Source organism: Mirounga angustirostris, unplaced genomic scaffold, assembly GCF_029215605.1.
Source record: "Mirounga angustirostris isolate CCGP_5_RB_7025 unplaced genomic scaffold, mMirAng1.0.hap1 SCAF_7, whole genome shotgun sequence".
In the NCBI taxonomy this organism is placed as follows: domain Eukaryota; kingdom Metazoa; phylum Chordata; class Mammalia; order Carnivora; family Phocidae; genus Mirounga; species Mirounga angustirostris.
In genome coordinates this window covers 55,391,944-55,414,328 of record NW_026991715.1, presented here as the reverse complement: position 1 = coordinate 55,414,328, position 22,385 = coordinate 55,391,944, and the positions used below count along the sequence as shown (strand labels likewise).

The window sequence follows — 22,385 nt, the reverse complement described above, 5'->3', positions numbered from 1 at the left end:
CACCCTCCCCCACACCTCACTTTCCAACATACTATCTCATTTCCTTTCTTCTTCTTCTTCTTCTTTTTTTATTGTCTCTCCACTACAATGTGACCTCCTTGAAGGCAGGGATTTTTGCCATTTTTCATCTGCTTTGTTTACTATTAAGAATGCCTGAAACATAGGAAGCACTCAACAAAGATATATTTTTTAAAGTTTTATTTTTTGTGAATAACCTCTACACCCAACATGGGGCTGAAACTCACAACCCTGAGATCAAGAATCACATGTCCTACCAACTGAGCCAGCCAGGCACCCCCACTCAATAAATAATTGTGGATTGGAATGGAATGTGTTTAATATAAATAATACCAAACTAGACAACAGAGTGAAAAGGGGAAGTATGAATGAGTCTCAGCAGAATCAAAAATTTAAATAAAACTTTAATAACGAAGTAGATTAAGATGACAAAAACCATGTGTACCTTAGATAGACAATATAAGCTAAAAAGAAAAGAAAAGGAAAAACAGACAAAGCTAGCTACAGATTAGCCAGCTACTAGAGACACAGGGCCAAAGATTCTATGGTAGTGTAATCAAAAAGTCATAACTGAATTTTGCATCCTACAGGGCCCATAGCTCATGAACTATGAAAGAAGCAGAAAAACAAATCAAGGGACCAGTTTATCCTTCAGGAAGCCAGCAGACCAAATGGGGGCCAACTTGGCACCAAGTTTTGTTATAACTTGGGCAGATTCATGTGCAGGCTTCTGCACGGGGTCTTAGCAAAGCGAGAGTGGGAAGGAAAAGTAAACAGGAAGGGGACGCAAGGGTGGGGAGCTATTAGCCTAGAGGCCTGATGCAATGCAGAATTCTAGTGAACTTTAGTCAGCAGCTGGTAGGCCATGGGGTCCAATCCAGTGTGGGGTGTGGATAGTCAGGCAGTCAGCTCTCCCAGTAACCAGCTTATTCCCAATAGGGTCCCAGCTACTGGCCAAGGTATAAAGAATAGGATCCTGTTCCCAGGGTTCCTGGCAGGAACTAGGCAGGGTGTCAGACCAACCAAATGGGTGGAAGGCCAGGTTCCAGTCCAGGGGTTTGGGAGGGGCGGTGGATGTGGGGGCGGGGGGAGGAGGAAGGTGGCAATGGCCAAGAAGTCTAGCTATGGAAAGTGACCAATAGAGTGTGGTATACGGAACACATTGGAGGTGGGAAGGAGAGGACAGAGGACACAGTTTTACATACCTGACACTTGCTTTTTAATATCTTATTTTTCTCAAGGGGAGATGTCTATCTAGCTCCTATAGGACTTTTATAGTCCCTACCTAAGTTTTGCATTCCCCACTGCACCCTAGCAGGGCCCTTCAGAATACCCAATAAGCCTTTGTAATTTATAATTGGGCCCCATTCCCTGAATAAAGAGACTTTCCACCGTGCAGAATTTACATCCACACAGTCCTCCCAACACTTGCTTTCTTCCTTTGGGCAGCCCCAGATCGCCCCCAGGGCAGGACCGTGAGATTCATGGGACATCTGAACTCTGCCCAAACACTGTTTAACCCCAGGGCTACCCCTCTGACTGCGCTGACCTTTGGGGTGGGGGGAAGCAAGAAAACCACCCTTCCTTTACTCCTCGTTATCCCACCCTGTCACCACCGTTTTCTACAAAACACATGCACGTTTGAAAAAAAAAGAAAAAAAAGTCTTTCATCTGGGATGTGTTTTCTTTACCAGAGCGAGTGGGGGGAGAGGGGCGGGGGAGGGAGGGAGCGGGGAAGGGGGTACCAACGTGCCCAGCAGCAGGAGCACCTACAAAAACAGTCCTCACATGGTGAGGCACGGAGGGAAAATCTTACTAAGGAAAGTGTCTTGCAACTCCGGGAAGGCTGGGCCGCTCACCACGGGCAGTCCCGGACCGCGTAGGAAGGCGGAGGGATGAAGGGAAAAGAGATGGAGAGGGGGAAGGGCAGGGGGAGGGGGCGGGGGCGGTCCGGAGCAATTCAATGGCGCTTTGATTTAACAACTCCAAGCCCTTTGAAAACATTTTGCCAAGAAAAGCTTGCCATCAACACGTATAATCTCTTATCAGAGGCCCCTGAAAGCCCGGGCCCTGGGGTTAATTCCCCCATCGCAATGAGTTTGAATCAGCTCTAAACCCGCAGTGACATGAAAGCGCCCGAGCTTCGGGCCGCACAGAACCCACTGCGATCCGCCGACCGGGGAGGATTACGGGGCCCGTTCCGCGGCGAGCTCGCCGGCGGGACGGGCAGGCTCAAAAGAAAAAGAATAATTAGGGATAATTGCTTGTGTCCAAACACAAGCATTAAGGCCCCCTGTTCCCCTTTGGGACTTTGTGAGCCAGAATGAAAGAGACACCCCCTGTTTTGACAGCTGGACCAGCGGCCTGGATCCGTGACCGAGCGGGGAAGCGCTGCCGGCTGCTGGGAACGCGGCCGAGCGGGGCCGCGGGTGGGCAGGCGACCGGCCGGGCGGAGTCCACGCGCGGAGCCCCGCTGTCGCGCTCAGCCCTCCCGGCGCCCGGGGGGAAAGCGGGTTGTCTCCCCCGCAAGCCTCCTGCAGCCCGGGGACCCGCGGCGGGGTGGGGGCGGCCGAAGCCCGCGCCCAGCGCCCCGCCGCGGGTCGGCAGAACCTGGCGCCCGAACCTGGCGCCCGAGCCGCCTGAGGCATCGAGGCGGCAGCCCCCGGGTCGTTACTGTACTAAGTTGGCACACCGAGCCCCACGTGGGCTCTTGAGACCCACCACCGCCGACAAACGTGAATATCGCATCCCACCTCGCTCGGCATGGGGCGGCATGAGGCACATTGGGAGACACCGAGTCCCGGGGTGGTTCTTGCCGCAACCGGCTGCGCCCTTAAAGCGGAGGCCCGTGTTCAGGAGGCCTCCTTTTGTGGCTTGGAAGTAACGAGGAAACGCAACGAGGGAAACGGGCTGAATGTACACCCGTTGCGTCAGGACCCACAGTCCTGAGACTACCTTGCTGTGGGGGTTTGGGGCGAGGGCGTTCCGGAGAGGAGACTGCATAGGCCTCGGCCAACAATCTCCCGGGGCCAAACTTTCTAGAAGCTTGGCCAGTTTCCCCTGCGAAGTCCAGTAAACCACAGTGCCCGAGAAGGCCAACGCAGGCCTGGAGGGATCCTTGAAGGAGTGGGATGGGTACTGGGGTGCAAAAGGTGGCTCCTGCCGGCGCGATGCCAGCTCCTAAGGCGAGGGGAGGGGAGAGAGGGAGGTGGAGAAAGGAGAGAACCTGACGGAAATACGGTCTTCCAGACCACCCGGAACACCTGGACCACCCAGGCCGAAGCCTGGAACCGCGTGGCCAACTGGCGAGAAGTCCGGGAGGCGGGTGTGGATCTTCCAGAAAGCCTGTCTTACGAAGTACCACGAACTGGGGTCTCTGAGGGTAGCTGGCAGCCCTGCCGCCGGCGGAGTCCACACCCACGCCGCCCCCAGTCGCTCGGCCTGTGCTCCGGCTTCCAAATACGGATCATATGCGGGACTGGAGGAAGAGTGGGGAAGCTGCGCGGCCGACACGCGGGCATGAGTGATTAATTAAAGGGAAACCACATCCGACAAGAAAAGAGTTTTCTGAAAGAAGCCGAGTCTGAGAGGAGCTCCCGACCCTGCAGCTGTGGCCCAGACGGATCCACCAGCTGCCAGGCCCTCCCCACGCAGCGGAGGCCACGCGCTGGGGCCTGCTGGTCTAGAGGAGAGAACCTGGCTTGTGAAAACTGTGTGCTTTAAATAAAGCTCAAGGTTAAATGTTTCCCCGGTTAGGCCTGTGACTGAGGGAGATGGCTGGGGTGATCTCTGGGCTTCCCACTGGCTGGCTGGGCCACCTGGGTTTTCCACAGGCGCTTTAGACATAGCACCCACCCCACAGGGATCAGCTAAGCGCACTGGTGGTTCTGAGTCTATACAGCAGAAACCCAGGTTAGGAAGCCAAGCACAGCCCGCTTTGATCTAGACAGGACTGCGATGGAGACAAAGATTTCAGATCAGAAAGTTTCAGAGGCAAGCAAAACGCACACTTGCTCACATTTTTCTCTTTCCTTCCACCCCTATGGTTTGGAAAAATCCTGTGAGAAGAACGTTGCTAACAAATAGAGAAAGAATGCTATTTGCTGAATATCTATTTTCATCTTTTATTAAAATACCCTTAGCCTGTTGAGGATAAAATATACAAAATACAGTTTAAAACTGTAGGTAGACTTATAAATTTTTGTAACTATAGGTTTCTGATGATTTCCTTGGCCAGAAAATAGTTGGGAAAATTCTAAATGACCAAAGGTATTGTGTTTCTTTGTCTTATAAGGATGACCTATCTCACCTCCCCCAGACCGTCCCCTTCCTCCCCCCCCCCAGTAGAAAGTCAGGAAATTTAAAAGCCTGGATTGCAAAGTACTGAGCCGTTTCCTTGCATAGAAATGGCGAAGCTCTCTGAATTTGCAGACTGCCGTCACATTTTTTTTTTCAGGCGAGGCCTCAGGTTTAGAGGCAATCAATACTTTATTTATTTGTTCTAGAAGTCGGTGTGTGTAATATTCTGATGACAGCAAGGGAGACCTTCCTGCTCCTTTCTGGTGATTCTGAAATCCTCCCTTTTCTCTCTCCGACTGCTTAATCAGGCTGCCCTAAAGAGAAGCCTTTGGTTGGGGGTACTGTTTTGTTTTTGAGATTTAATAGTGCATAGACTTCATCACACCACACTGGTTTCAACAACATATAAAAGCTATGATGTTTTGGGGCTCCTGGGTGGCTCAGTCCTTAAGCGTCTGCCTTCAGCTCAGGCCCTGATCCCAGGATCCTGGGATCTAGCCCCCGCATTGGGCTCCCTGCTCCGCGGGAAGCCCGCTTCTCCCTCTCCCACTCCCCCTGCTTGTTTTCCCTCTCTCGCTCTGTCTCTCTCTGTCAAATAAATAAAATCTTAAAAAAAAAAAAAAGCTATGATATTTAATATTCAATTTCAGAACCTTAGCCAACAGACGAGATTATTATACGAAGAAACTAAAAATGATGTTTAGGAAAATAAGAACTTCCGCCGAATCTACACTTCCTCGGAATTGTAACACTTTTGCTTAAACTGCAGTGCGGGCCGCTCCCCTGGTGGGCTCAAAATACGCGAGACAATCCGAGAAAGGAGGTGTGAAAATGACGTCATACGCCTGCATTTCTGCCCCGCGTAACTCAGCGTGGCGTTTCGGAGTTACTCGTTGGCTACGCCTTCAGGGCGCCCCCGGAGCGCGGTGGGGGTGGGGGTGGGGGGGGGTGAGCGGTTTGGGCGGGCGGCGAGGCGGGCGGCGAGGCGGGCCGCCGCGGGGAGTGCGGGCGTGCACTTAGACGATGGCGGGGGAGAACCCGCACAGTTCGGAGTCTAGAATTGCTAGCGCCCCTCCCCGGGCTTGAGAAGGGGGAGCGCAGGGAAGGATAGTGAAGGACCGGGAGCCTAACCTTCTGGAGTTTTACGATACATACACTTTGGGGTTCGAAACACGTTATCAGTTTTGCTCCACAAGTCGCTGCTTAGGGCCGCCACCGAACCGCTCCGGCCCTCGTGGAAGCCAGCTAGTGCTATGAGGCGCGGGTCCGCGTGGACGCGCCACTTGGGCAGTGAGGACAGTCTGCGTCGTCACGAATGTCCTCCAGTTTAGGACTTAGTCTTCCTCGAAGGTCTGAGTGGGGAGACCCGGGCGTGAGCGCCTCCAGCCAGGAGCCAGGGGCTTCGACCGGCTCCCCTCCCCTGGTGACCCCGCGGCCCGAGAGCGCTGCGCGGACCAGCGCCCGGAGGGCTGTGAGGACGGCGCGGGAGGCCGCGCCCCGCAGTCCCGGTCTCCCAGCGCGGGTCGGGACCCGCCGCGGTTGCTCTTGTGCCCCACGAGTCGCGGCGAGAGGGGCGCGATGTCAAGATACCGCACTTCCAGCCGAGCGGGCAAGCCAGGGCCTGCTCCCGCCTCCCGCTGGGGAGGCGCCGGGCGCAGCGGGCTCCGGGGCCCGGCCGAGGGCGCGCTTCTCGGGATTCGCGCCGCACGGTTGGCCTGGGGGTTGGGGGAGAGGGCAGCAAACAAGATCTTTCCCGGGATGGGAGGCCCCCCTTTCCGCCAAGCCGGGCCGGGGAAACAGGCCACGCGAACGTTCCAGAGAACTGGAAGCCCAGGGACATTGCTGGCAGCCGCCTGCGCCGGCCAAATGGGGTGAGTTGAGTTTTAAAGCAAATCTCAAGCTTAGCGGTTTAGCTGATGAACTCAGCTTCTACTTCTAAGAAGCAAATCACAATTCGGATGGAAAAGGCTAAAGGAGTCCCCCTGTTTCTCCAAAGAGCTGCACACACTCCATCCTTCACACTGCCTCCACCACTACAGCGATGAAACGTTTCTTTTGTGGGATAGGTTAGAATAAATCTCAACCAAAGCTATAAAAAAAAAAAAAAAAGATATTTTTGCCACTGTTCCTCTGCACATTATATGCTTGTGTGCTGTATCTACCAGTCTGTGCGTAGATAGATGCATATATATTTGCTGGAGTGTGTACTGTGGGCTTAAATTTGCATTCTAAAACTCAGCAAAAATTGTCGAGGATCCCATCACATATGCTGTGCTTGAGCATGCTGGCCTTCCCAAAGGCCAATTAAAATGCTGTTTTATTTAGAATCTCCAAAACAGGAGCTAACTTTTAAAAGAGTGCTTTTAGATGAAGCTATTCTACATGTGAAAAAATGATGTGTGGGCCGTTCATTGTATTTACAATGGAATGTTTAAAATTCATTTATTTCTCTAATGTAAGGTGACTTCAGGGTATGGGGGTTTGTCTTCTTGCAGGGGCCTTTAGGCCAAGTCAGTTCTTGGCTCCTAGAGTAGTGCCTAATACTGTAAAACACTAAATTTGGACAGATTTACACAGAACAGAAGTTTTACTCTTACCCTTCAAATTCTAGCTGAACAGCTTTAGGGGTTTTTCTATGTTCCAGACCACCTGAATGTTTTTCCAGGTTGAATGGTTGAGCTTTAGCCTATGGCAGCTCAACTAAAATCATGACATATTCGGCACAGAAATGAGATGTATCATCAGGTGTGTGTGTGTGTCCACGTTGTGGAACAAAGATATTCTATTTTTAAAGATACAGCTACTATAAACTTGATGAAACAGTGCATATATACATATATATATGATAAAAACTTGGAAATGAGTTCTATGTGTAAGAAAGACATGTTTTATGTGTAGTCCTTTACTTGAAACTGTCTTCACACAGTTTTTTTCTCTAAACAATATTTTTATGAAGACAAGAAATAAGGAAAGAAGGTATTCAAGACCATTTTTCCAGACACCATCTGAACGAAACTGATTTCTTCCCTTTGAGACAGGCATGGGTTTTCCTCTAACTTGAAAATAAATGACTACTATTTACCTTGGTAGGAAAACCACTCAGAAAACTGCTTCCCCCCCCCCAATGAAAAGTATATTACAGTTCCCCCAAATGAAACCCAGAATTCTTTAACTGGACTGCCAGGTATATCACTATTAATAAATAGCATGTAAGTGCTATTTTGGGAGATGGGAAGCTCCTCTGGTAGGTCCTGGCTGCACAGAGTTATGCTTATAACAACACAAATATACTTCAGGACATAAACTGTGAGAAAAGATTCAAGTCAAATACATATGTACATTCTGCAAAAGCAAAGAAATTTGCATTATTAGAGTTAGGGCAGAGAATTGACTAAAAATAATGCTCCCCATTGCTAAATCCATTCATAGCTGGTAAGATCATTAAGGACTTTTTTTCCATATTAATTTAGTCGCATATAGATGAAGCTTGGTGTAAGGATGAAGTGTACCTCCAAAGCACCCAAGAAACCTGAAATAGTTAAGGTACCCCCTATATCTCCCTTCCCCTACAGGTCTTGCTTATGGAGAATCGTGGAAAGTACAATGTTCTGAGTTAAACAAATATTTAATTTGCTCCATGTCCAAGGCAAATCAGATTTCAGGCCAACATATGGGCTCCAGCTTAGTGCTGGAGACATAGCCTCAGGTTGGGCCTGGGAGGGAATGATGCATACGGTCATTGTCAGAGGTTTTGGCTGAGCCAAAAAAACTCTGGGTTATCCTCCTTCCCAAGGAATGGGGAGAGACTGAGTTCTGCTTCATTCTAGGACCCATCACAGGTGAGAGTTCCCTGAGGTGGGCCCAGAATGGTTGATCTGTATTTAGAAGTTAACTTATTTGTCTGGCTGAGTTCCTTTAGGGCAGGCACGATGATTTACTGATTTGGAGTTCCCCATATTTAGCACCATGCCTGGAACATGGTAAACGCTTGGTACAGATCTGTTAAATCACTTCAGTTTTTCAGTTCCTGGTGAAAAAGCTCCCCTTAGTTAGGGTCTCTGAGTCTTTAGGTGGCTGCAGAGCATCTAGATACATCCTGTGCTATCGTAACTGTGAGCCGCATGTGGTTACTGGTGCTTGGGATATGGCTCATCCAATTGAGATGCAGTGTAAGGATAAAATGCATACTAGATTTTGAAGACTTAGTATGAAAAAAATATAAGGTATCTCATTAAAAATTTTTATATTGATTATGTAACAATACTGTAAATAATCCTTTAGGTATGTTGGGGTAATTAAAATTTGTGATAGACTACTTTTAAGATGACTCCCAATAACCTATATGTGTAATTCCCTCCCCAAGAATGTAGGCTGGACTTAATGGGTCAAGTCTAACAAACCAAATATGGTAGGAGTGATAGAATATAACTTCCAAGATGAGATTACAAAATGTACAAAATGCAGCTTCTCTCTTGGGTGCTCCTTCTCCCCTACATTAGTTTCCTCCCTCTCCTCTACTTCAGAGCCCTGTCACCAGTAAAGGACATGCTGAAGATGCCAAATGGAGATGAGAGAGCCTGGAGGATGAGAAGTCATGTGGAGGAGAACTGAGGCACGTCAGCCAACAGCCAGCACCAAGTGCCAGCCATGTGAGTAACACTATATGGAAGCAGACCCTCTGGCCCCAGTCAGTGTAGCCCAGCCAATAGCTTGACTGCCAACTGAAGAGAAACCCTGAGCCAGAAATGATCCAGCTAAACCACTCATGCACAGCAACTGTAAGATAATAAATGTGTGTTTCAAGCTAAGTTTTGGGGTAATTTGTTACACAGCAATAAATAACCAATACACAATTATGAAAATTAATTTCAGTTTTTACATTTTACAGTGTGGCTGCCTGGGTGACTCAGTCTGTTGAGCGTCTGACTCTTGATTTCAGCTCAGGTCATGATCTCAGAGTTGTGAGATCGAGCCCCACGTCAGGCTCTACGCTGGGCATGGAGCCTACTTAGGATTCTCTCTCTCTCTTCCCCTCTCCCTGCCTCTTTAAAAAAAGCAGTGTGGCGACCAGAAAATTTTAAATGGCGTGTGTGGCTCACATTGTATTTCTTTTGGACAACATTGGTCTCTGTGGCTCAGATGGGACACAAGTGCTCCATGTTTAATTTGGGACTCAAGGGAGCTGGACTCTAGTTTGTGATTTGGAAAACCATGAACTATTTAGGTGTAAATCTTACAAAATATGTTAAAATCTATAACCCCCTGGCTAAACCAATTTGTGATATATCCTTATTAAACAACTGTGGCTTGAGAGTCAAGAGTTACTCTACTTCCAGTTTAGCCCCTGTGTAGCTGGAAACTGTACCCAGAGAGACTCCGTGAATGTCCCCTGCAGCTCTAACATCTTATGATTCAACAACTGCTCACTTCAGCATTTTCTTGCTACCAGGGAGCAGTGGTGACACTGGTGATAGCAAGTTCAGCGTTTCTTGTGGTATTGAACCAACATCAGCCACTCCACTTTTTTGAAATAGCCAAGAGTGTGGCAAGTGGATCAACATGAGGAGTAGACAGTCTGAGACAAAGGAACACTCTCCAGCACACCCCCTAATTGCTCCCACAGTCCTCTGCGCCCCTCCACAGCCTTTCCTGGAATTCTTACATCTCTGGTCTTTACCACTCCTGACTTCGACAGCACCAGAAAACTGTGTTTTCATTTAGGAGTTTTGTAGCTAAGCTGGGACTTGGGAAGAAATGAAGAACTTAGCTTTCTATTTATTTGTATTTGCAGAACCACAGAGAGCCAAGGTGATAATTAGAAAAACATTTTAGAAAACTGTATTTTCTATTGGATTTTATTTTTCCAATACAGTGACAAGTTCTTGTAAGTTTTCAATGGCTAAACATATCAGTTTCCATCTTTTGACCAGACGGCCACTTATTTGAGTCTCTCTTTTTTTAAAGATTTTATTTATTTATTTGAGAGAGAGAGAGAGAATGAGAGACAGAGAGCAGGAGAGGGAGGAGGGTCAGAGGGAGAAGCAGACTCCCTGCTGAGCAGGGAGCCCGATGCGGGACTCGATCCCGGGACTCCAGGATCATGACCTGAGCCGAAGGCAGTCGCTTAACCAACTGAGCCACCCAGGCGCCCTGCTCTGGCTCTTTACAGATAGTCATGGAATAAGAGCATGTTACAAAATGAACATCACCTTCTGTGCTTTTCTTCTACATTTAATTAAGAAATTCTCTTCCTATGTCTTAAAGGCACTTTATTTTGACAGCATGATTGCAGATATAATTAATACATAGCACTTCAAAGGGGGATGATTTCTGTAGTAACATTTTGACCAAAAGTAGATGGTCTTTTAAAAGGCTATCATTGGTAGTTTCAGTCACTTAAAAGTGATCCCTGATGAATGTTGTTGAAAATATTCCAGCTTTGGATTTACTGGGTGATTAAGTGAAGGGCAAGGGACTGCTACCCAGGCCATCATTCTATAAATATTAGTGGATAGTGGCTGCCCTGAAATTCTGTATAAAAAAGCTGAATAGGTTGCTAGTATATAAATTAGCATTACTTTGGCAGATGACATGTATTGTTTTATTATATTTATTTCTATTAGGTCTTTAATTTCAAAATTTTTATAACACTATTTTCATGGAATTTAGGTTTTCCTTTGGAGATGAGTTATAATCCCATGAAGGAATGGTGAAGTGATGTCACTTATATTGAGACAATTACAAATCAGAGCTTTATATTAAGTAATGATTTCAATTCTAGATTTTGATTTTCAGTTTTCTAAATCTACATAATTTTTTCCTAAAAAAATTGTTAATGTTCGTCTAAGTACACAAAATAAGAAAAATCAGCCATTTCAGATGATACCAAAGCTTTTCCAAGTTTTCAAAATAACGGGATTAAAATCGTGTGTGTGCTCTTCTGTTTTCCATAGGCACCAACCCAGACATTGCTTCACAGAACTAAGCAAGTTGGCTTTCGAAACATACTGAACAGATGCTTCTGATAACTTTCTGAAACTAGTAATAAACAGCATAGTATGTTAGAGTATGCTTATTTAAATGAAGGTCTAAGAAGTGATGGTTCTTGGTTTTTCATTTTTATTCTCATTTATTCTCATTTTAAAATCAATTTTCTGTGCTTTAGCATTTAATATTAAGCAACATCCATCCAACTCTAGGAGAGTGCTTTTTTTTTTTTTTTCACATTTACAGGCACAACATAAATTTTTTTTTTAATAAGGAAAGCCATGACTTTACCAGTGAAATTCTATTACTTTCTTCAGGAAATGATGATTTATATTGTAAGGGTTTAGAACCTGGAATTTTATATCTTCAGCTTTGGAAATCAATCAAACCATTTCCAGACCTTTGGCTCCTCTTTTAATCCTCCTCCTTCTCCACCTTTCCTCCTTCTCATCCACCTCCTAGACCATCTCCCATCCTTCCCCAACCACACACGATCTCATTATTCTTCATTCTCTGTAACTCTCTCTCTGAGGTAGATCCTCTTATCTATGGTGATTGTGCAACATCAGCCGGCCTGTTCTGGTTCCTGAGCCTTAGCCTGATCCAGCCTCTGGTGAATAATCCTGTTCCTCCCCCCGCCCCCCCCAAACACATTCAGCTGTGTGATAGGATGCTCTGTCTTCCTCTCTTCCTTGCTGATGCCAAAGAGGACTCACAAGGAGCTTGCCAGATGGACCTAGCTTTAGCGAAGGAAAGTACTTACAGAACAAGGAAAGGAAGAAGCAGTTCTTCTCAGGACTTAAATTAATGTTAAAAAGAAGGAAAACAGTTGACATGCAGTTTTCAGTGTGTGCAGGATGCTTCCAGTTGTCTTTCTAAAAGCCTTGCCTGTTCCCAAGGCACTCCCACATAATTTGCTGTCACCGGCCATGCAAATATTTTTCTAAATCGAAATTCAAACTCAGCCTCACAAACACGTGCCTTTTAGTGCAATCAGGATAAAATACACATGTGGCTATTATTCTCTTGCTTTGAAAAGGTGACGAAGGGCATAAGGGACTATTAGGCCAGGCCATCCCGTCCCTGGGTAATTTGCCATGAGCCTCTGTGTGGATCCAGACCCTCCCTTTGTTTGAGATCCAGCACGTGATCTTGGGATGACTGACAAGGGCAGACTTGTAACAACATTATTTCAGGAGGATAATAACTAGCCATCATAAATTCCTTTTTTAATAGTTTATTGCAGGTTGTAGGCTATTAACCATGGCTTTATTTTATGGCACCAAAGAAAGTAGTTCCTTGTTGCTGCTAGTCTCTAAAACCACTGTAAGACATTATAGTACCCTCAGAAATAACCTAGCCTTTCATGAAAGGAATCATAAATAGTTGAGTTAAGAGAACCACTGTTAAAGAGGAAAAGAGAGGAAGGGAAGAGAAATAGAAATATCTGTCTGAGATACAAAAGAGGTGTTCTGGGAGCTGCTTCCATGCAAATAAAATTGGAACCCAACTTTCATGGCCACCTTTCTAAGTCTTACTTTCCTGAAATTGAACAAAGAAATCTCTCAAAGCTTTAACTCTAACTATGTAGAAAAATGAAAATGAGTTAGGAAGTAGCTCATTCTGAGATTTGAATGAGGAGCTCCTGGTTTCGTTTCATTTCGTGTTCTGTTAGGGATACACCATTTCATGACTAATTCCTTGCACTGAAAGAGAGACATTACAGTTTTCATTAAACATCTCATGTTTTCTTAGGATTTTTACATCTTGACTTCAAGTCACTCTGCAAGAGGTCTTCACCACTGTGAGTGCTTGTAGTTCTGGACCACACAGCAGTACCTATGCTGTCAGTGGCCATCATGAAACAGAAAATAATTTTATAGACGTTGAATTAGAGGAGATAGTTTATAAGAGCATGTATATCTCTTTTTCTTTTCCTTTAAAAATCTGTTGGCTTTCATTGGAAAAATATATAAGCCCTGAAATACCTTTTTGAAAAAACAATTCTTGTGAAACACACATATGTGAGTTAAAGCCATGCAAGTCAGGTACATATGTGACTAATCATATTTTTGATATATCTCTCTGCCTAATCATTAACTTGAAATGCCATATAAGAATTTGTAATCCACAGTAAATTATTTCACAGAAATAATTTAAGAGGGCTGCTAATGTGAAACATTCTAGTTTCTACCAGCAGTTTGCTGCCAAACGCTGTAGAAAAAAAAGGAATCCCAGATATAAGTTGACATAAATTATAGTGAATATAAATCTCTAATGATCAAGTGGCGGTTGGAGATTATTGCATTTAGAAGATAGGGAAAAAACATATTATACACCATAAAGTCTTTCCAGGGTCCATTTTACATATTAGGAAACTGGATCTTTAAAAATCCCCTCAAAGCCTTTTAACTTCTTTGTTTAATGCCCTAGACTCAGCGTTGTACATTTCAAAATATAATGTAATAGTTGAGTTTATTGAGCATAGAAAATAGAGGGGAAATCCTATTTTAATTACCAGAGAGACTGCCTAAGCTCTATTTTTAAAATGTGAAAATTTAGCTTTCAAACTAAAACCTTTCACTTTTTAGTCTGAAATTTAGCTTTCAAACTAAAACCTTTCACTTTTTCACTTTCACAATGACAAACCTGTCATTGCCTCTCACTTTGTCTTCACAAATCAGAATAACTCCAAATGATAATTATCCAAGTAATAGTTACGAGAGGTTTCCCCCCCTTCCAAATTCTTAGGTTTTCTGCAAAGCTGGAAACATTTGAGTGGAAATAATGTTCAGATTATAAAAAGCAGCACAGGAGTGAAATCAGGCAGAATTGGCCTGACAGGGGGTCAGAAACCAGAAACAGTGACACGCAGCCACTCAAATGGCAACATATTCAGGTAGAAATCCATAATTAGCTGAATTTTTTTGAGTTTAAAGGATTACTGTAAAGTACAGAATGAAAAGAGTAAGTCTGGTTGAGAAAATTAATTCCCTTTCCAGATCTTCATCCTTTCCTTCAAGATGTGACTCCAAAGAAAGACAATTACGTCAAAGAAGGTTAGAGGCCTAATTCTGAACACTGCCTTTTAAGCACATTCTAGAGACCTATTAGACATCATGTAAACTGTAGACAGCAGCGTTTTTCCACCCCAATACTGAACATCTGTACACCAGCTTTTTGAGAGCAGAAATGGAGACATATACATTTAACATATTCCAAGAGTATAGTCACAAGGGAAAATCTACCTTTCACCATATATGGCCATTGTGCAACTCTATCCAAGAACTCGATGCAGATATTTATGTAATATCTCCACTCTTTCTCCCTGCAGGTTGGCAGAGGTTTAAGGAAATTCTCTGGGGAGGCCCCTGCAAATTCAGTCTTCTAAAATATGAATGGTGTTGATGGAAAAAGCTGAAGTGCTTTTTTGAGCATGAATCGGACTATCGCCACGTGGGTATGTCAGAGAATTTCTTATCAATCCTCCTAAAAACATCTATAGATATAAAATTCATAGTTGTTATACGTACCAAACATCTTATTTGTGCCAGAGTTTTTTGCTTGTTTTGTTTGCTTTTGGTAAGGTGTGATCCTGACCCATTCCTTTGGGGAATATCTTAGTATGCACTCAGATTCTAGTAATGGAAAAGAAAAGCCATGGATAAAGTGAATACTGGGTGATATTTTGTAAGTCAATTTAAGTGACTTTGGGAAATTGTCCCACATGGCTAGATTAACACCTTGCTGATTATTAAGGAGGGGAAATACAACTAAAGGGCAGAGTTGCAATCACGGTATTCCGAAGGAGACAGAGTGTTAGAAATGACACAATTTTTTCATGAGTGTAATTTGCTTAATTAAATCAGTACAAAATGGGCATACTTGAATACAGTGTATTTAATGAACACAGAGCAGGCGTGATAATGCAGTCACATAAGAAACTATGATGTTTTAGTACAGAACTTTATTTTTAAAAAGATTTTACTTATTTATTTGACAGAGAGAGAGAGAAAGAGAACACAAACAGGCAAAGAGGCAGGCAGAGGGAGAGGGAGAAGCAGGCTCCCTGCTGAGTAGGGAACCTGATTTGGGGCTTGATCCCAGGACCCTGGAATCATGACCTGAGCCAAAGGCAGACGCTTAACCGACTGAGACACCCAGGCGCCCCTAGTACAGAACTTTAATGGTACATCAGAAAGGCATGTCAGAAAGGCTGGATTCTAATTCTGCTCTGCTCTTTACTAGCTTTCTGACTGTGGCTAAGTTCCTCATCAGAAAGAAATGGAGGTGATCATACCCATCCTTACCTCACAGTTATTATGAAGCTCAAATAAGAGAACAAATACAAAATTGCTTTGAAAACTGTCAAACCCTCAGAAGCACAAGATACTATTATTACCATATTCTCCACCATCCTGCAATAACAGGATGCCATTTTCATGTCACTGCTAATGTAGGACTCCCACTGGGAAAAGAAAAATCAAAAGAATGTCATTGCCTCCACTGCTGCTCTCTGGAAGGAGCCCTCTGAGCATGGAGGAAGGGCCCTGCTCCTTCTGAGTATCACCCACTGCTCTGTGTCCAGGGTGTTCTGCAGGAGGAGGGGCGGCACACTCATGCCCACAGAGAGGGCACGGCTCTACAAATCATCCTCCACCTGCCTGTCTCCCACATAGGTTGATAAAAAAATCCTCTCAAACTTCGCGCATCAGAATATATGTTCAATGATAGAGAAGTTTCAAATCGCCGAAGCTGCCTGGCCTATTCTCTCTTTCATGCAACAGTAGTGCATTTACTGCTTCTCTACTCAGCTCACCCTTCCTGTGAAATATATTTAAAATGTGTTCAGTAAATTGTTACCTAGCAGTGATTTAACCACGGGGTCCTGGGGGCAGGGGGGAAGGCCTTAAAAATGTTAATTATCTGGAGCATAGAGCTTAACATTCTGGACTCCAAGATGGCATTTAAGCCTATTTAGATTTTCTCCAAATTCTTTAAGGCTAAAGCAACTTCTGATTGTATCTAGTAATCTCTAATTATTTGTGGAAATGGTAGATGTGAGAAACCCAGATTAAATCCACAGATAATCCCAAAATCTCATTTTAGCCAACAGTGTGGCTCTCTTCCCACCAAGCCCAGCACTAGAAGGACCTTTAAGAAGAGCTGAGCGGCGTTTCAAGCTCCCTGTTCTCCAGCCCACCCTCTGATGGAGATGTTAATGAATCAGCCAAACTGCCAGAAAAGAAGCCAGAAGAGAAAGTGAAAAATCAGGAGCCTGGGCCACTGCCAAGCTAGAAAGCAGACGCTGAGGAGCTGGAAGGCCCTGGAGTCCCAGCATAAAGGAGCAACCCACAGAGCCACACCTTGGGAGCCCTGGGCCGCAGTTCCTGAAGGAGTAGGGCTGGCCTATTTGGCCGTGCTGCCACACTCAGATCACCCTCTCTGCCCAGTGTGACCAGGGTGAACAAGACCAAGCTATAATCAGGAGCCTGGTTTCCTGGCTCATAGTAGGAAGGACTAGGCAGTGGACTGATCCAAGTGCTCTCCCCTCACTTGAACACAATTTGCTAACAGGATGAGGAAAGGAAGAGGAAGATGAAGACTTTGTTTTTAGGACCACTTTGTAAATCCCACTGGCTTACATTTTATTGGTTTCCCCCACTTGGTGCTTTCTGGTTTTTCTAACACAGTGGCTTATTAGGGTCACAACAGCAATGTCTCACAATCCTTTTGAACCCAGGTCTTTTGGGGAGTTTTGGTTCTGATGTGTCAGGAATTAGATTTGGGAGCAGGAAGAGGAGAGGTGGAGACGATTTGATGAAGGGAAGAGAGCCCGTTTACTGTAACGTTTTGGGGTGGAATGATGGAAATCTGTGGAAGTCTGTACTGGGAGATAAAAGAGCTGGCGTGGAGGAGCTACGGTTGGCCAAAACAGAACAAGGAGTGGTGTCCAGCCAACTAGATGTAAAAAGCTGCTCCTGAATTTAAACTCTCTGAACCACAGAGCTCAGGATTAGCATAATTGATTTATGTTCTAAATTATGTCCCTTAGGCGCACAGCACCTCCAGGACTCGATATCTGCAAACCGAGGGTAATGCCCAAACGCCAGAGGCTGGGAGGGCGGATGTGGAGCTTTGGCAAGAAGGGACGCAGGGCCCTTCCCTCGGAGGCTGCCGTGATTGCCCCCCGGCTCTCGGGGGCTGCGGGGCCCCCCGGCCATCACAGCCCTCCGGCTCCCCAACATGCCTCGCACGGCGTGGGCAGCGGCGGGAGGGTGCGGCGCCTCCAGGGCTCCGGGGGGTGAGGGCCGGGTGTGGAGGCGGCTAGCAGCGGGTGTCTCGGGCCGAGCTCTTTCCGAGCGGCGGTTCCCGCGCCCTCCGCCCGCCGGGGTCCCCGCCGCCTACGCCCCCCGCTCCTCCCCCCGGCTCCCCTCGCCCTCACCCGCGCGCCGCTGGCTCTTCGGCGGGCGGGCCTCTGTCCTTAGTCCTTCTTTCCTGCCCCCCTGCGGCCATCGGGGGGAAAGCAGCGCGACCTCTCCTCGGTCCTGGCAGCCAGAGCCGCCGCCGCGGCCACCTCGACAGTGGGCCCCCGGGTCGCGCGCGGATGTGCTGTGCGCGGGCGGGCGGGCGGGAAGGGCTGCGCTCTGGGGGCGGGGGGGACAGAGGTGATTCCTGCGGACAGGGACCCCCCCCGGGATCTTCGAGAAGGTTCAGGCAACTCCGCACCACCGCTCCTCCCGGCCCATCTCAGAGTAGGGAGCCTCCCGGCCCATCTCAGAGAAGGGAAGACGCGCGGGGACGCACCCTTCCACAAGGCCAGGGCTGGCCGCTTCCTCACAGTAACTTGATGAGCCGGTGAGGGGGTGGGGGCAGTGGGTCTGCAGTGTGGACAGAGGAGGTGGGGTGGGAGGGGATCGCAGCCTGGGGTTTAAGGCAACAGGAGTAACTTGTGGCCACCACCTTTGCAGATCCGGCTTAGGGGTTTCCTTCATTCGAAGTCCCCCTTTCACTGTCTGCTAGCCTAGAGGGACTCACGAGTGACGGCCACATCCTGGCAGTCCGAGGGTGTGCGGCCTTTCTCTCGGCCCACGCAGCCAGTGAGGTGATGGCTGCCAGAAAATGTGTTTCCTATCCAGCATTTCTCTCACAAAGGCAAAAAAATAATGCAGCTAAAAATGGTGAACTTCCTGTCTAGGCTTCCCTTACCCACCCTGGTTCCTCACTTAGGAATAAAGACTTGAGTAACAAAGATTAGTTGGAGACCTCTTTTCCTTTGTACATCCCAGATTTCTGCTGGTTCAGTGTCCTGTGTCAGGTGAAATTATTCATGAGGCTCTGCACAGAGTTGATAAGTCTTCCTCTTTCCTCCTAGAAATTCCAAGTGGATTTAAATCACTCCCTGGTTGCTGCAGAGGGTCTGTGTTTTATGGGAGTTCTCTAGTGAGCTTTGAAGTATTTGCTTACCAAATCTGTTTCTCCGCTTCCAGCTCCTGAATAAATTACTCATCCCTTCTCTCTGCCGCCACTCCCCCTGCCTCCCTCAAGTGTGAACAGTGGAGATGTTCTCTGGACAATAGCTTGGAATGATTGCTCTGGGACCTATCAGTCAGTTGCCAGTCCTGGGACACCCATTTGCTACATGCTTGACTGAGAGATTTCAAATGTCTGATGGAACATGCAGGGAATTGGGGCCCTTGGACCTTATTCTGTGCACAGATTTATCTCTTTCTCACAGGATCACTCAACTAGTGTCACCATTTAGTATCTTGAGCCCGGTCGCCTTGTCAGGAAAATGGCCATTAGAATACTCATACTTTACTCATACTTTAGAGAGCACATTAAAATCCTCGTGTTGAAAACATCTTGGAGCTTCTGTGAGGATTGCCACTTGCCAGAGGTTAGGGTAAATTGATGTCAGGCAGGTCTGTTGCAAAGACTGTAGACTTCTATTTATTTTTTTGTTTGTATAAGGGCTAGAGAGGGTAAAGAGAAAATGGGCAGCTAAGGCCCTTTGGGGAGCCAGGTGGCATTTTGCATGATCTGCCAAGCTACTTAAAAAAGCATTGTCATCCAGCCTGGTGATCAGGATGGGACATGGCTAAGTTGTGCGTTTCAGGGCCTGTGCTTATTGTCCCCATGCTTAACGTGCCACTAAAATCACCATTTCTGTCATTCACACAATGTGTTCAAGAGGTAATTAAAGACTTCCCAGGAGATTCACAAGCAGGGCAGCCACTGCTGGAGTTGAGATTGGTCACATTCCTATGATTCACCTCACCAGGGGCCTCAGCTGTGCAAGGATGCCTTGATTCTCCAGCTGGGCCTTCCCAGGAAAGGACAAAGACTCTGTGACCCTCTTCTTATTTAGAGTTTTACCAAAACAACATCATCAACAACAACAAAAAGTAAAACAAGAAATCAAAATATACGAAAGCATAGACATCTGGCAAGTTTACAAAGCACAGATTTCTTACCCTAAAATAATTAAAGCCTGTCAGACTTGGCTGATGCTGCCTCTGGCTGGGCTCATGGCTTCGGATTCCTTGTCGCCCACATCACTTGCTGATTCATCAGAGGAAGGAGTTCCTGCCACTCTGCTTCCTGGTCTTTTTCAGGGGCCTCAGCTTGGCTGGACTCCCACTTTTGAGCATTTCCCAGTCCGGAGTCAAGGTTCCTCCCTGAGCCTCTTGGCAGTCCCAGGATTTTCCGGAGCAGCATGCAGGGAAGTTTGGGCCCTCACCTGGTCACTGTCTACTCTCAGGCAGCCAGCCCTGGCAGCAGGCCCCAGCCCTACCCATCCAGAAGCCTGCCTACTTTGTATTCACCCCTCCCCTCCCCACCTCTCCCCAGCCAGCCAGCACCGCTGAAAACCACCTGTTTTGTGTTTTGAAAGCCTGGAAGCACCCCCATCCTCCACCCTCACAGACCTCCCACTGAGTTCCAGTTTCCTGTCCAAACTCCAGATTTAAGTTCTCTACTCAATTGAAGAACATAAGAGCTTGCTGCATATTCAGGCCTTTCCTTCCTCCAGCAGAAATACAAAAACCCACACAGGAGGAGTTGCCAATGGTCCCCCTCTCAGGGGAAGAGTGGTCTTGTAAAGTTCTAAGCCTGGCAGCCTTGGGGGGGAGGGTGGTCCTCAAACTTGTCAGAGGTCAGAGGTCCTCAGACTTGTCAAGGTCATCTCTGCAGGGCACCATGTCCCCGATTAGTCCCCTCAAATGTGCTAGAAACAATTTTACAAGCAAAAACTATGCCTGTGCTCTGGCATGTACTATGAAATCACAACCATCAATAAAGAGATGCACATACACACACAAAGGAAACGATTGAAGTTCCTGACTGGCAGTTTCTGAATGTCTGGTGATGCTAATTTGTTCAATGATGTTTTTAGCTGTCTGTCAGCGTTTGCTAGCAGCTAAGTGGGAGCAGGTGTCAAAGACTGGAAGAAAACTTTTGGAAGGTAAAAAGCTTAAAAGTGACAAAGCTGTCCCTGTGTAGTAAGCGAATGGTGGCCATCCAAAAGTTACTTCTTCATCCACACAGAACCTGTGAATGTGTTGCTTTACATGGCAAAAGGGACTTTGCAGATGAGATTAAGTTAATGATCTTGAGATGGGGAGATGGCCCTGGGTGGGCCCAGTGAGATCACAAGTGTCTTTATAAGTGAAAGGGGGAGGCAGGAGCATCAGAATCAGAGAAGGATTTGAAGATGCTGGCTTTGAAGATGGAGAAAGAGGCCAAAAGAATGCTGGAAGCCTCTAGAAGATGGAAAAGGAAAGGGAATGGATCCTCCTCCAGAGCCTCCAGAAGAAATGCTACCCGCCCACATGTTGATTTTAGTCCAATGAACCCCATTTCAGACTTCTGACTTCCGGAACCGTAAAATAATAAATTTGCATTATTTTAAGTCACTAAGTTCATGGTCGTTTGTTAAAATGACAACAGGAAATCAGTAGTCTCCGCTAACTAATTGTTTCTGTGACTTGCGAGTAGAATCCTCTCTTTTGGATTTGATGGGAACACTCTGGTACAACACGAAGAATAAGACAACATCCCCATTCATTTGTTTCAAGAGCTGTCATTTGTCATTAACTTACCGCCAACGCTAAGCCAGGTCCTGTGCTTAGTCACTGATAAACTAGCAAGAACTTTTTGTGGTAGGTATTGTTATGCACCTGGTAAAACTGAGGCTCAGCGTAGTTCACACACCAGGGCTGACAGGTGAGAAAAAGCTTACACCCTCTACTCCAGCAAATTCCAAAGTCCTTGCTCTTTCCTCCAATCCATTTGCTGCCCCCTCCAAGCCACTGTTCTTCATCCCCAGGCTGTTCCACCTACAGGAATGCTCCCTCTCATACAGTCAAAGAACTGCCTTTTTCTACCATTGTAGGTGGCAAGCCGCAGTCAAAACTGCTGCTTGGAAAGCTCCTTTCGGTTGCAAATAAAGTTTGGGTTGAACCTCCAGCAAGTGGCATAATCGGACATTCTTTATGTGCAAACTGGACTTGGGTCTATCAGTTACAGGATAACATGTCCATTTCAAAGTCCGAAAGTGGGGAGATTTAGTAATCCTCTCTCCGGACATGACCTCGGCTGTGTCGCCAGCTTTGTAAGCCCCACACATACTCGCCAAGGGTCAGGAAGGCACCAGGGAGTGACCTGGCTGATGGACACTTTGCCTGGATTTAGTGACTCTCAGTCCTGACTGCATTCAAATGAGCTCAGAAGCTAGAGAAAGCTGTGAATGCCAGGTCCCACCGCAGGCAGTTAAACCATACTGTGTATGGTGGGGCCTGGGCATCAAGGTACAGGCCGACTCTAATGTGCGGTCAGGACCACTGTAGGATCCCTACCCAGTCGGATTATATCCCTTACCCGAGCCTGCTGTCACTGGGAGGACTGTCTGGGTGTGTCAGCTCTGCCAAGCCAGTAACCATGGGAGCTGTCAGGGCCCCAGTGTGTCTGGGTGTGTCAGCTCTGCCAAGCCAGTAACCATGGGAGCTGTCAGGGCCCCAGGACTCAGGAGAGCAGGTAGACCCGCATTCACAGGACCCTGCATGGCTGGGAAAGCATAT

At 46.8% G+C, this 22,385-nt stretch overlaps 1 long non-coding RNA gene across 1 annotated transcript; it reads right to left on the bottom strand.

Moving 5' to 3' along the window:
* Positions 1-11,254: 11,254 nt before the first annotated feature.
* LOC123852699 (uncharacterized) lies at positions 11,255-20,496 on the bottom strand. Its single transcript, XR_006792978.2, has 3 exons — positions 19,782-20,496; positions 14,838-14,942; positions 11,255-11,349 (listed from the first exon to the last, which is right to left on the bottom strand). It is a non-coding gene; the product is annotated as an uncharacterized LOC123852699 (long non-coding RNA).
* Between the last annotated feature and the right edge of the window lie 1,889 nt (positions 20,497-22,385).